We start from the raw sequence: 14,904 nt of genomic DNA, 5'->3' as shown, positions 1-14,904 counted from the left end.
TCCACGGGAAGGAGGAGCAATCCACTATGTCAATCGTCTCAATAGGGTACAAACAAAGCTACATAAAAGCTCAAAATATGGACTGCCAAATGATCACAAGAGGAGGCAACAATAAACCAAATATAAGGCAAAATAACCGATCGGACCAACCCTTCTGCAGCCACAATGATAGATCAAAAGTATAGTATGCAAAGCAACCTTTCTACAGCTCCAATGGTAGATCAAAGGAATATCAAAAATCTTACATTCCCTTCTTTCTTATACTATGAATAGCAAGAACAAATGGCTCACGGAAATAAGAAGCCACAGAGAGGAGTTATGGTAGAAGAAAGAGAGTCCCCAGCGAGCGGAAGAAGACACCTTTTGAAGCCGGAACACCAAGAGCAGAAAACCAAGAGAGAGAGAGAGCAGGGGGCGGCGATCGGGGGTCCTTCCTTAAAACCCTAGAAAGAGTTTTGCTGCCTTATAAAGGAAACCAAGGAACCTGGGTCCCAAAGAACCCAAAAAACCTTAAAAGGGCCTAGCTGAAAGTCACGTGAAAGAAATAACGTATTATGCCCTTTTTGCAAAAAAGTCCTTTTCCAATAGGAATTTGGAGCAAAGTCCGAAAAACTAATCAACACAATGCTTCGAAACTTGTTTATCAAGACAGCAGACATGCTGAATATATTGTTCATGAAATAGGCACGCTTCGTATCTGCAAGGCTTCTGCATCCTGCAACCACGAGTCCAGTGAGAAACAGCAGCTTTTAGGCAATTTAATAAATCAAAAAGAAGTTCTTCGGCATCTCACAATTGCTTTTAAGTTGTTGTCTGTCGAACATCGAAGGGTATTGTAATTGTGCGAAGGCGAATTCCAGTCTTACTACCTCTAGCACAATATCCTTTAGCGAAAAGGGAAATATAATGATTGATCAGGCTCATACACCTGATTTACTATACAAAAATACAAAACAATAGAAATGATTAAGACAAAAAAGAGAAAACAACATAACTACTAGTCCGCCATGCTTAAATTACATATGTATAATTCTCACCTACTGGGACATTTTATTTTCCAAGGAAGGATCAGTAATTCAAGCGATTTGTTGTATGTACATTGCTTCACAACCAGTCCAGCTTTTGATACCCTGCTCCATTAAAAGATTACACAGTGTGATGCAGCAAGTTTTATGAAGGCCATAAAAACGGCAGCATCTTATACACCAAATAAAATTTCTGAAATAATTTCATGCCTTATAACCCTATAAACTACAATTAAAGATCCTTGCATGAAGAAGAAAAATCCATCTCATTAATTATGCGTGGTGGGTGGCAAGCAGAAGGCAGCATGCTGAATTCTGCTGCCCATCCCTGTGAAATACTTTGAATATCAAAGAGAGCCACGTGCTGTGTGATCATGTACACGCAGCATATGCACTAGTGGTAACAAGAAGTACAGATTCAGCTTTGCTGGTTAAGAACATTAGCGACTGAAAAGTTGAGATAATGCTTGTTCACAATTAGGGTTATTAAAAATAATATCACATATGGGCTATATACCTGTGCTTGATCTTCCAATCTCATTGCTTCTAGCAAAAACTTTGAGGTTGGATCATACACTTTCAATAGCAAAAGAAGCAAATAAAAGGTATGAAAACAAAGATGACAATAGATAAATAGAACTCAGAAATCAAATACATATGAACTTTCACCGGCAAAGACATCATCGGTTCCAACAAAGTTGACGAAAAAAGTTCTCCAGTATGACAATCATGATCCAACTGCATGCCTGGATGGAAGTTGTTCGTGAGGTCCTGTTCAAATGCATGTCAATAGTGATTTTAGCGGGAGGCTAATAGAAGCAAAAAATGCTAAATTCTTCTGCTTAAGCTTGTGAAACAATGAGAACTGGACCATCGATATCTTGCTGTCATCAATCCTTCGTCTGCATGACAACCAGAGAGACTTAGTCTTGACTTTCCTATTTAGTCTCTGTACTCATAATTGTATATTAATGCATTGTTTCCAACTAGTGGTTTTTAGAATTCATGCCGTTGATGGGTAATTGCTTGTGCTATATATGACTGTGCTGGAACCCCAGCTACGAATACACTTGGATGGAAGCCTTCAGAAACAAGGACTTAAAGCTGGTCTGTTGGGCCTGCTAGATCATACAAAAGCAAAAGGAAGGATATAAAAACAAACAGGATGATAGATCAAAAAAATCAAAAGGTGGAAGGATATTTTTCACCAAGCAACCTTTTACTTTTGAGAATAAATTATCACCAAATTTGCCCCCTCTCAAGCAACTAGTAAAGCTATTTTTTCTTCTTAGATTTCACTAGTTGCGGATCTGATAGCGAATTACCTCTCAAAACTTCTTTTTGCATGTCATTATGCTGTTGCTTGACGTTGTTGAAGACGAGACATACTGGCGTTGAAGGAGAATGTGCCAATCCTGTACCGAGATATCAATCTGCTTGTGAAAGAAAAGAAGAAAATTAAGATCAGATAGATATCAGACCACATCATGAAAACAATATCTTATTGGGTTCGGTAAAATTAAGAAATTCGTCCTAATGATGGTATGATACGCACTTCTGTTTGAGCAATTTTAAACTCCAACTGGTATCAGATATCCTCTCTTGAAGGTAACGTCATGAGATTATGTAGCTGAAAGGATGAGAATGATGCAGAGTATCAAATAGTTGCCAAGTAGTATTGTCACGCCCCGAACCCAGCACCCGGGTCCGGTACGCGACCGGCCGCATGAGCCCTAGAGCAGTGCCCTAAAGATCATGCAAGGCCTATGATTAACAAAAATTCCAATAAATCCACAACTAATTTAATAATTCAAATAGACAAATCCGACATGTCCAAATAAACAAATTGGTTCAATTACAAAGTCTTCAAATGTTCATCGACATCAAAGAAGGATAAACAAACTAACTAACTAATAACTCTGGTACTCGCACTCTGCGCCCATCCCATCCAAATCTATGCATCCTGCAACTCTGGTAAAGAAAAAGAAGAAGAGGGGGTGAGCTTTACAGCCCAGTAAGAATCCCTACACATCCATACCAACACAATAATAATATGAATTCGAAAACCACGACAAATCGATGCACATTTCATGAAATCATAAACAGTTTCCATAAGACTCAAATAATCAATATAATTATGAACATCAAGCATCAATAAAAGTCCATAATTATACATCAAACATCAATGAAAGTCTGGCCACATAAGAATGATATAGTATATATATAGCTTATAAATCACTATGACTATTTTCAATGCTTTTTCTTCCTATTCCATGTTAACTTGATCCGGATCAATTATCTTTCCGACTTTGGGCTACATCCCGGTCACGTTTCCGGCCCGTGACGGGGCAATCGATAGTATCACATTTCCGGCCTGTGATGGGGCAATCGATAGTGTCACATTTCCAGCCTGTGACGGGGCAATCGATAGTATCACATTTCCAGCCTGTGACGGGGCAATCGATAATATCACATTTCCAGCCTGTGATGGGGCAATCAATAATAACGAGATAAGCCCAAAGTCCCTGTTCATTTAATCAATTCACAAACACACATCCATTCCCTTTTCCACTTTATCCGACCTAGACTAACCATGGTCACGTTTCCAGCCCGTGACAGGGCAATCAATATAACATGGTTAGTCCATGCCACCACATCCATAAATCCAATTATGCAGATATAGGTTATACACATACATGCATCCATCATAATTCCAATCACAAGCCAACACGACCAAAATATAATTTAATATAAACTATTTTTTTTGCTTTGTCTGGATCATAGCATATCAAACATATATATAGTGCAAAATATTTATATCATGTAGGATTGGCGTACAAGGAATCTTACCCTTTATTGAAAACTCAGACAACTAATCACCCGCTCTCACGGCGATCTATAAACCGGAACGCACAGAACTCCGCTCAGCGTTCCTCCCGTCCAATAGATTGTTCCCCTACAGAGTCAAATCATCATTAAAATTTACTCAAGACATATGATAATTCAGGACCCCTGTTTAATCCTCTAAAGGGTCCTCTAAAATCTAGCATTTCCAAGACTATGTAGAGCCCTCAAAACAATGAACTCCCCGGAACTAAGTTTAGAGGGAGAGAGGGCCCCATCTAGAGATAAACTAGAGAGAGAGAAGGGGAAAGTAAAGACGAGTGGCTCTCCCTCTCTCTCTCTCTCTCCCTCTCCTTTCTATTCTCCTCGTGGGCATGCTCGGTGGCAGTGGCCACCTGTGGCCGGCGACCCCAGCGGTCGACGGCCCCTATCGTGGTGTCGGCCATGCGCCACGCCCGGCGACGGCCGGCCACGCGCCACCCCCTGACGATGGCAGTCGAACGGAAGGAGAACGAGGCAACCGGGCTCCTTGTCTCCAAATCCAACGGCTCGCCGGCCGTGTTCAAGAGGCTTAGAGACCGAAGAAGAAGAAGGAACGACTCACCTTGCCTCCGGCGAGATCCTCCCGACCGGATCGACGGCGATTAGTCCGATCCCTTCCGCAGCAAGTTTAGAACCCCAATCTCCCCTCTTCTTTTCTTTCTTCTTCTTCTTTTTTTTTGTGGAAGCCTCTCGGTTGATGCCCTAGGGAGAGGAGGAGATCTCGGCCCGATTGCTAGGGTTTTTATCACCCTAAGATCCTCCTTTCCGGTGGATTCGGGAGGAGGGGAGGTATTTTCGAAACAGGGGAGGGAGGGCATTTCAATCGGGAGACTCCCTCCCCCTTTTTCACGTATTGGGCCGGCCCAAGCCCACCAAAAATGTGGGTCCTTACATTCTCTCTCCCTAAAAAAAAATTTCGTCCTCGAAATTGACATACCTGAGGTTTCAAAAAGCTGTGGGTATTTGACTTTCATCTCTTCTTCGAGCTTCCAAGTAGCCTCTCTTTCCGTATGATTATTCCATTGTACCTTTACAAAAGGAATGGTTCGGTGTCGTAATACCTGATCTTTTCTGTCCACAATTCGTATCGGGAACTCCTCATAGGTCAAATCCTCCTGAAGATGTAATGGCTCATATGCTACCACATGACTCGGATCTGGGACATATTTCTTCAACATTGACACATGAAAAACATTGTGCACACTGGATAAAGTCGGTGGTAGAGCCGATGCCACCTCTCCAACCTTGTCCGAAATCTCAAATAGACCACATACTTAGAGCTCAATTTACCATGAACCCCAAATCTCATCACTCCTCTAGTGGATGACACTCTCAAGAAAACATGATCCCCAATTTAAAATTTCAGTTTTCTCCTCCTATTATCAGCATAACTCTTTTGACGACTCTAAGCTGTACGAAGTCGTTCTCTGATCACTTGTGTTGCCCAAGGTGACAAGCCAAGAGGGGGGGGGGGGGGGTGAATTGGTTTCTTTTAAATTTAAACTATCTTACTCAAGTCAAATAGATGGTTAGTAAGCTTAAACAAATCACAATACAAACAACAAGAAGTATAGTGGTTCGGTGCTCTCCTTAGCACCTACGTCCACTCCCCAAGCGACCCCTTGGGAATTCACTATAATCCCGCGGATTACAGTTGGATTGTTTTCCGGGCTCACAATCCAAAAACCTTTGTTGGTTTTACGGGCTCACCAACGAACCTTTACACTTTAGTTTTCCGGGTTCACCAAAAACCTTTGTTGATTTTACGGGCTCACCAACGAACCTTTACAATTGGTTTTCCGGGTTCACCAATCAACCTACGTTGGTTTTACGGGCTTACCAACAACCTATGTTGGTTTTACGGGCTCACCAACGAACCTTTACAATTGGTTTTCCGGGTTCACCAATCAACCTATTCCGTTGGTTTTGCGGGCTAACCAACCAACCTTTACAAGTAGTTTAATAAACAAAGGAAGAAGATTTAAACTCCTAGATGAGCAAATATAACAATATAATCTACAAAGAAGAGTTTAGAGAATATTTATCGCTTGATGTGACTTCTCTCTTCTTTGTCAAGGATGCTTCACTCTTCAAGGGTGGATGGAGCTCTTGATGACTCTTTGAATCTGCTCAACCACTTTCTTTTGATTCTTGAATGAAGCACTTGGATGAAGCTTGCCTTGCTAGGGTTCTCTCTTGAATGCACTTGATGTATTTTCCCAAAGCTTGCTTCCTCTGATGAATACTCCCTCTTAAATACTTCTCCAACCTCCAAATAGTCCTTCCTGACCGTTGGATTGAAGAAACTAGCCGTTTATAGCCGTTGGGAGTCCAAAAAGCACTTCTGCACAACTAGCCGTTATGCTTCAGCCCGTGTTTGGGTCGGCTCAACCTGTCCTTGGGTCGACCCAACTTTCACTTGGGTCGACTCAAACATTCCTTGGGTCGACCCTCTCAGAAAACACAGAAACTTGAAATTTAGCCTTCCTTCCCTTGGGTCGACCCAACCTTTCTTTGGGTCGACTCAAAGTTCACTTGGGTCGACTCAACTTCTTCTTGGGTCGACCCTCTCAGTAATTCCAGAGAACCATTTTCTGTCTTCTTTTCTGTCTTGCCTTTGGGTCGACCCTCTCAGGGTTTGGGTCGACTCAAGCTTGGGTCGACTCAACCACTGTTTGGGTCGACCCTCTCAGTAAATCCAGAGAACATATTTCTTTCATGTTTTGAGGATCTTGATCCTTGGGTCGACTCATGCTTTCCTTGGGTCGACCCAACTCACTGTTCATCTGTGCCAATTTTGCAGAATGACTTCTTGATGTGCCGGGGTCGACCCAATCATCTTTTGGGTCGACTCAATCCACACTTTGCTGCATCTCAATGTTAGATTCATTCAAATGAACAATGAAATATATCTATGTCAATTCATACAAATATACTGAGAGTAATGGACTTATAAATGAAGTATTGATTTAACTTATAACATACTCTAGATAATTGCTTGTTAATCATCAAAATAACACTATCATCCTCAATCTCCCCCTTTTTGATGATTACAAAATAAAGAGTATGAGCCTATTGTTATTTGACTTTAAAATCAGTTTTTGAAAGGGCTTAACTTGCTGAATTTCAGCTTTTCATATATAAGAGTGAAATCTCCCCCTATATCATTTAAATGTTGCCAATTTGACTTTTTGAATTGCTCCCCCTTTCATTTATAATTCATTAGCGATGAAACTTCAAAAATTTGAGATAAAATATGAGTTTCAGGTTATGTATCGGGGTGCGAGAGGTGCGTGCCAAATTCTGAAATTATATGTGCCAAATTATGAAATTTGATAGAAATTTTTGATTTGATGATTTTCATTGTTACAAATTGCTCCCCCTTAGATGTATAAGCTTTCTTATATGATTTTCAATTTGTTTGCCCAATTATTTCTCTTTTCTTGCATAAGTTCTTATTTCTTTTTCTTTACTTCTCCTTTCTTTAACTTTCTTTACTTTTACTATTATCAATCTTTCTTTACTTACTCTAAAGATATCTTTACTTCTCCCCTTTTTGTTACTTTATCTAATCTACACAAAATCTTTACTTCTCCTTTCTTTAACTTTCTTTACTTTTACTATTATCAATCTTTCTTTACTTACTCTAAAGATATCTTTACTTCTCCCCTTTTTGTTACTTTATCTAATCTACACAAAATCTTTACTTCTCCCCTAAGATTTTTACTTCTCCTAAAATAGATACTCTTACTTTACTTCTCCCCCTTTTTGTTATCATCAAAAAGATACATGGGAAAAGATGCAATAAATAGCAAACATTCAAACTTCATTGATCAAAATAGGAACATTTGAGTACATTCATGTCCAAAAACAAAAACAGATACAATGTTCCTTAATCAAAGTTTAAAGATACATGATCAACACAAAATACATATGAGAACTAGATACATATCCTAGGCTCTAAACAAAATCGTGAGACTCTCCCGGATCGCTTGGCTACGGCTCTCTTGGGTCCCATTTCTCCAAGATCTTGAAGTAATCTACTGTTTGGAGATGATTGGAGAAGATTTGAGAGTGGGGAATAGGGTTTTCGGAAGAGGACAAAGGGTAAACAGTGCCCTAGATAGCTCACGGGTCCCCCTTTTAACAGTGGGGTCCCGACGTTGGGTCGACTCAAGAATTTTCTTGGGTCGACTCAACGTTGGGTCAACTCTATTCTGGGTTGGGTCGACCCAAGTTCAGAAATTTTCCTTTCTCTTCCTTTTCGCTTCTAAATTTTTTTTTCTTGCTTCCAATCCTTACAAATTCTTTCTGGGACAATGATACATGAGTAAGAAATCTATAGATTACAAGTTTGACTCATGTTTCATGGGTTTTTAGAAATGGGAGGAATGTATCATGAGACTGCTTGCTCCCTTTTATATCTCTTCAATAAAAAGGATCACATATGCCTAATTCCCTCCTTAGCGTGCAGAATCTATCTTCACTCAAGGGTTTTGTGAATATGTCGGCTAATTGTTTTTTAGTGCATATATGCTCAATACATATGTTTCCATTTTGCACATGATCCCTAATAAAATGATATCTTATTTCTATGTGTTTGGCTTTAGGAATGAGATATTTAGGATGTAAGCCAGAAGTGATCTCTAAATGTAGATTCTAAAGATAGTTTTGAAATCAAGTGTAGATGGAATCCTTTTCAAGTTATTTCAAGGAGTATCAAGAATAATATTCAAAGAAAGCACGAATGAAAATCCAATACCCTTTTTTTTTAATATATTAAGTATATAGCAACATGAGAGCAATCTAATTAATTTTTAGAGTATAGTATAAGAGCAGATAAAGATCAAAACTTATATACTCGAAAAACATAAGATTATGTTGAATCCTTAATTCTTAATGACTTCAAAGTTCTTTCATGATATAAAAGTATTGGAGCATTGTTGCCCAAGGTGACAAGCCAAGAGGGGGGGGGGGTGAATTGGTTTCTTCTAAATTTTGGTGCTTTAAACGTTTTCTTAATTAAGTGCGGTGGACGCTTTCTTAAGCTATTTGAGTGAGTTAAACTAACGCAAGAGTAGAAGATGATGCAAGAGTAAAAACCTTTGTTGGTTTTACGGGCTCACCAACGAACCTATACACTTTGGTTTTCCGGGTTCACCAAAAACCTTTGTTGGTTTTGCGGGCTCACCAACGAACCTTTACAAAGTGTTTAATAACAAAAGGAAAGATTCAAACTCCTAAATGAGCATATGAAACAATATAAGCTACAAGGAAGAGTTAGAAAGTATTTATCGCTTTGAAGTCGCTTTGCTCTTCTTTGTCAAGGATGCTTCACTCTTTAAGGGGGATGGAGCTCTTGATGCCTCTTTGAATCTGCTCAATCCCTTTCTTTGATTCTTGAATGAAGCTCTTGATGAAGAAGATTAGGGCACTTTTGTATTCTTGGGTACTCTTTGATATTCAACTCAAAAGTTGTTCTCTCTGATGAATAGTGCCCCTTTAAATAGCTTCCCACCTTCTTAGGACAAGTCCCAATGGTTAGATTTGAAAAACTAGCCGTTACTCACCTTGGGAAGGACAAAAAGTACAGTTGCAGAACTAGCCGTTACTGTTCAGCCCGTGTTTGGGTCGGCTCAACCTGTCCTTGGGTCGACCCAACTTTGCCTTGGGTCGACTCAAACATTCCTTGGGTCGACCCTCTCAGAAACCACAGAAACTTCAATTTCAGCCTTCCTTCCCATGGGTCGACCCAACCATTCTTTGGGTCGACTCAAAGTCCACTTGGGTCGACTCAACTTCTTCTTGGGTCGACCCTCTCAGTAATTCCAGAGAACCAATTTCTGTCTGTCTTTCTGTCTTGCCTTTGGGTCGACCCTCTCAGGGTTTGGGTCGACTCAAGCTTGGGTCGACTCAACCACTGTTTGGGTCGACCCTCTCAGTAAATCCAGAGAGCATTCTTCAGTTGTGTTTTTGAGGTTCTTCAAGGTTGGGTCGACTCATGCTTACCTTGGGTCGACCCAACTCACTGTTCATTTGTGCCATTTTTGCAGGAGTGTGCCAAATGATTTCTTGATGTGCCGGGGTTGACCCAATCCACACTTTGCTGCATTCTCAAGGTTAGATTCATTCAAATGAACAAGGTCATGTATCTATTTTCAATTAACCAAATATACTGAGAGTAATGAACTTATAAATGAAGTATCAATTTAACTTATAGCATACTCTAGATAATTGCTTGTTAATCATCAAAATAACACTATCATCCTCAATCTCCCCCTTTTTGATGATTACAAAATAAAGAGTATAAGTCTATTGATACTTGTCTTTAAAATCAGTTTATAAAAGGGATTAAATTGCTGAATTTCAGCTTTTCATATATACTTGTGAAATCTCCCCCTATATCATTCAAATGTTGCCAATTTGACTTTTTGAATTGCTCCCCCTTTCATTTATAATTCATTAGCAATGAAACTTCAAAAATTGGAGATAAACTCTGAGTTTCAGGTTATGTATCGGGGTGCGAGAGGTGCGTGCCAAATTCTGAATTTATATGTGCCAAATTCTGAACTTTGATGGAAATTTTTGATTTAGTCAATTTCATTGTTACAAATTGCTCCCCCTTAGATGTATAAGCTTTCTTATATGATTTTCAATTTGTTTGCCCATTTATTTCTCTTTTCTTTACATAACTTTTATCTTTATTTCTCCCCTTTTGTTATATTTCTTTACTTCTCCCAAAATTAATACTCTTTCTTTACTTCTTAAATAAAATACTCTTTCTTTACTTAAATTGAATACTCTTTCTTTTCTTAATACTCTTTCTTTTCTTAAATACTCTTTCTTTTCTTCTCCCCCTTTTTGTTATCATCAAAAATATATATATGGGAAAAGATGCAATAAATAATAAACTTCAAACTTCATTGATCAAAATAGGAACATTTTCATACATTCATGTCAAAAACAAAGACAGATACAATGTTCCTTAATCAAGATTTAAAGATACATAAGATAAAAACAAGATACATAGGAGAAAAGCAAGATACATGTGAGAACTAGATATCTAGCCTAGGCTCTAAACATAGACGCTAAGATCAGCCTAGGGGGAATCTAATGGCTGGGATCTAGTCCTCATCCTCCTAACATACGTGGCGAGGGGAGGTCGAGCCTGGTGAGACTGTGTCTGGCGTGGAGCACGATGAGCGGGATGACTCTGTGCCGATATTTCTGACTCAGCAGCCTGTGGCACAGACGGTCCATGTGTCTCTCTCTCTCCGGAGTGCTCCTATCTGCTGCCTCAGATCACTGATCTCAGCAGACATGACATCCAACCGGGCGTCCAATCGGCTCGTGAGCCCGTCAGTAATAGTCCTCGCCTGAGCTGTCATGAGCTCTGTCATCCTGCTCCAGAAGTCATCCGTATCTGTCGGAGGAGCGGATGACGATGGTCCAGCCTCTGAGGGTACAGTAGGATGATCCATAGGCTCCTCATCCTCATCCTCTGGTGCCTCTCCCTCTGGTGCCTCACCCTGAATGCCTGCACCGGTGTGAATCCACTGCCCGTTCACTTTCGCATATCCCATGCGTATGAGTGTCCGTGCAGTGTACGTGTCCGTGTGATGCAGACTCTTGGATGCCTCCTCCTCAAGAGGTAAACCATGCTGACGGAAGATCAATGTAAGTATCATACCATAAGGTAGTGATACCCTGTTGCTGCACATCACCTTCCTCATCTGCCTTAATATCATAGCCGGAAGATTTAGAGGAGTCCCCCGAATCATACACTCCATAACTGCTAGATCTCGCTCTGAGATGAGATCAAATCTCCCGGTCTTCGGAAATAAAATTCTATTTATCATATTGAGCAATAACCTCATCTCAGCGGAAAGAGAACTAGCTATTACCTTCTGAGAAAAATCGAAGTTCTCGTTTTCCATGATCAATTGCAGAGCTCTCATTTTGTCTTCTGGCCTCTCCGGAGTGGCTCCTATGCAGGGTAGGTGTAGTAACTCACTCAAGCTCTCCTCGGACACACGGATCCGAACCCCTCGAACTTCCGACACAAGCCCTCCCATACCAGTCTTGAGGAAGGCATAGAACTCTTGTACCAACCCGCGGTAGATGACCACATCTAGGGAGCAAAGATACTCCCAACCTTGTCTTTGGATCCATTCCCGAATCCGAAACCCTTCTTGATTGAAAAACTCCGAATGGATCCTTCTCCCGGTAGTAACCGGCCTCCCCGCAAATCTTGCAAGGATCACTGAGGGGGAAGGAGGAGGAGGGACCTCCGCACGTGCCTCACGTCTTGGAGACACGGGAGAAGGCTCGGTAGGGTGCCTTTCCTCTGGTTGGACCCGGGTCACTCTTCCGGATCTCTTGGCTACGGCTCGTTTGGGTCCCATTTCTCCAAGATCCTTAGGAAATCTACTGTTTGGAGGAGTTTAGTGGAGATTGGAGAGTGGGAGCTAGTCTTTTCGGAAGAAGACAAAGGGCAAACAGTGCCCTAGATGTGCTCTCGGGCCCCCTTTTAACAGTGGGGTCCCGACGTTGGGTCGACTCAAGATTTTTCTTGGGTCGACTCAACGTTGGGTCGACCGATGTTCTGGGTTGGGTCGACCCAAGTGCAGAAATTTTCTTTTCTCTTCCTTTTTGCTTCTAAAAAGTTTTTCTTGCTTCCAATCCTTATAAACTCTTTATGGAACAATGATACATGAGTAAGAAATCTATAGATAACAAATTTGACTCATGTTTCATGGGATTTTTGAAATTAGAGGAATGTATCATGAGACTACTATCTCCCTTTTATATTTCTTTAATAAAAAGGATCACATATGCCTAATTCCCTCCTGAGCATACAGAATCTATCTTCACTCAATGGTTTGGTAAATATGTCGGCCAATTGTTTTTCCGTGCATATATGCTCAATACATACATTTCCATTTTGCACATGATCCCTAATAAAATAGTACCTTATTTCTATGTGTTTGGCTTTAGAGTGCTGAACTGGATTTTTAGTGAGATTGATAGCACTAGTATTATCACACTTAATAGGAATATTATCTAGTTTGACTCCATAGTCCTCTAGTTGTTGCTTGAGCCATAATACTTGAGCACAACAACTACCAGCAGCTATGTATTCAGCTTCAGCTGTGGATAGTGCCACTGAGTTCTGCTTCTTACTAAACCATGATACTAAGTTATTTCCTAAGAATTGACATGTGCCACTTGTGCTCTTCCTATCTAACTTGCATCCAGCAAAGTCAGCATCTGAATATGCAAGCAAATCTAGACAGGAGTCTCTCGAGTACCATAATCCAATGGTGGTAGTTCCTCTTAAGTATCTAAGGATTCTCTTAACAGCACTTAAATGTGACTCCTTAGGATCCGATTGGTATCTAGCACATATCCCTACACTGAATACAATGTCGGGTCTACTAGCAGTAAGATAGAGCAAGGATCCAATTAGTCCTCTATAGAGCTTAATATCAACACTTTTTCCTTTTTCATCTTTGTCTAGCTTACTAGTAGGATTCATTGGAGTGCCAATTTCCTTATGATTTTCATTCCCAAACTTCTTCAGTATTTCCTTTGTATACTTAGTTTGATGAATGAAAATGCCTTCTTTGGTTTGTTTGATTTGTAATCCTAGAAAGAAGCTTAGTTCTCCCATCAAACTCATCTCAAATTCTCCATGCATTAAATCAGCGAATTCTTTGCATAGAGTATCATTAGTGGCACCAAAGATTATGTCATCTACATATATTTGCACCACTAATAGATTTTTGTCCTTTCTTTTGATGAATAAAGTTTTATCTACATTTCCTCTACAAAAATCATTTTCAAGCAGAAATTTACTTAGTCGATCATACCAAGCCCTAGGTGCTTGCTTTAATCCATATAATGCCTTATGTAGTTTAAACACATGATTTGGCAATTCATGATTTTCAAATCCTGGAGGTTGTTCTACATATACTTCCTCCTCAATAATACCATTTAAGAATGCACTCTTCACATCCATTTGATATAATTTAAAATCCATGAAACATGCAAATGCCAGAAGCAATCTGATAGCCTCTAATCTAGCTACAGGAGCAAATGTCTCATCAAAATCTATTCCTTCTTCTTGATTGTATCCCTTAGCTACAAGTCTAGCCTTATTCCTTATAACTAATCCATTTTCATCTAATTTATTTCTAAATACCCATTTTGTTCCAATTACTGAATTATGCTTTGGTCTTTCAGTTAATGCCCATACATTACTTCTTTTAAATTGATTTAATTCCTCTTGCATGGCATTTATCCAGTTAGTATCTTTTTCAGCCTCTTCATAAGTTTTAGGTTCTAATTGTGAAACGAAAGCAAGATAATCATTTAAATTTCTAAGAGATGATCGAGTTCTTATCCCTTGAGATGGATCACCAATGATTAAATCTTTAGGATGTCCATGTGCATACCTCCATTCTTTTGGCACGTCTTGGGGTTGTGGTGGCACGCAATCATCTCCCTTATCTTGATTTGGCACGTCATCAATTTTCAACTTTTCAAAGTCGATAATTCCTGTATCATCATCAATAGTATTTTCTTTCCTAGCAGACTCACTATCAGACTCATCAAATATAATATTGACTGACTCTTCTACTACTAAGGTTCTTTTGTTGAATACTCTGTATGCCTTGCTAGATGTGGAGTATCCTAAGAAGATACCTTCATCTGACTTGGCATCAAATTTACTTAAGTCCTCCTTGCCATTATTTAAGATAAAACATCTACATCCAAACACTTTAAAATATTTTGCAGTTGGTTTCTTATTCTTCCAAAGTTCATAAGGAGTTTTCTTAGTTATAGGTCGTATTAAAACTCGATTTAGAATATGGCAAGAGGTGTTTATAGCTTCAGCCCAAAAGTACTTTGGAAGATTTGACTCGCACAACATTGTGCGTGCCATTTCTGCCAATGTCCTATTTTTTCTTTCAACAACCCCATTTTGTTG

General features: G+C 39.8%; 1 long non-coding RNA gene across 4 annotated transcripts; it reads right to left on the bottom strand.

Annotated features, from left to right (window-relative positions):
* Positions 1–622: 622 nt before the first annotated feature.
* Positions 623–5,305, bottom strand: LOC149768439 (uncharacterized). Of its 4 annotated transcripts, none has more exons than XR_016399615.1 (6): positions 2,581–5,302; positions 2,351–2,458; positions 1,543–2,143; positions 1,038–1,130; positions 794–936; positions 623–715 (listed from the first exon to the last, which is right to left on the bottom strand). It is a non-coding gene; the product is annotated as an uncharacterized LOC149768439 (long non-coding RNA). The 4 variants fall into 4 exon arrangements; XR_016399616.1 differs by having other exon boundaries at positions 794–884; XR_016399613.1 differs by having other exon boundaries at positions 1,038–2,143; positions 2,581–5,305.
* Between the last annotated feature and the right edge of the window lie 9,599 nt (positions 5,306–14,904).

This window comes from Phoenix dactylifera, chromosome 2, assembly GCF_051530095.1.
Source record: "Phoenix dactylifera cultivar Ajwa chromosome 2, Ajwa_hap1_PhDact_Kaust_v1.1, whole genome shotgun sequence".
NCBI classification, from domain to species: domain Eukaryota; kingdom Viridiplantae; phylum Streptophyta; class Magnoliopsida; order Arecales; family Arecaceae; genus Phoenix; species Phoenix dactylifera.
The sequence above is the reverse complement of the archived record's forward strand: the minus strand, read 5'-3'. Positions and strand labels throughout refer to the sequence as shown.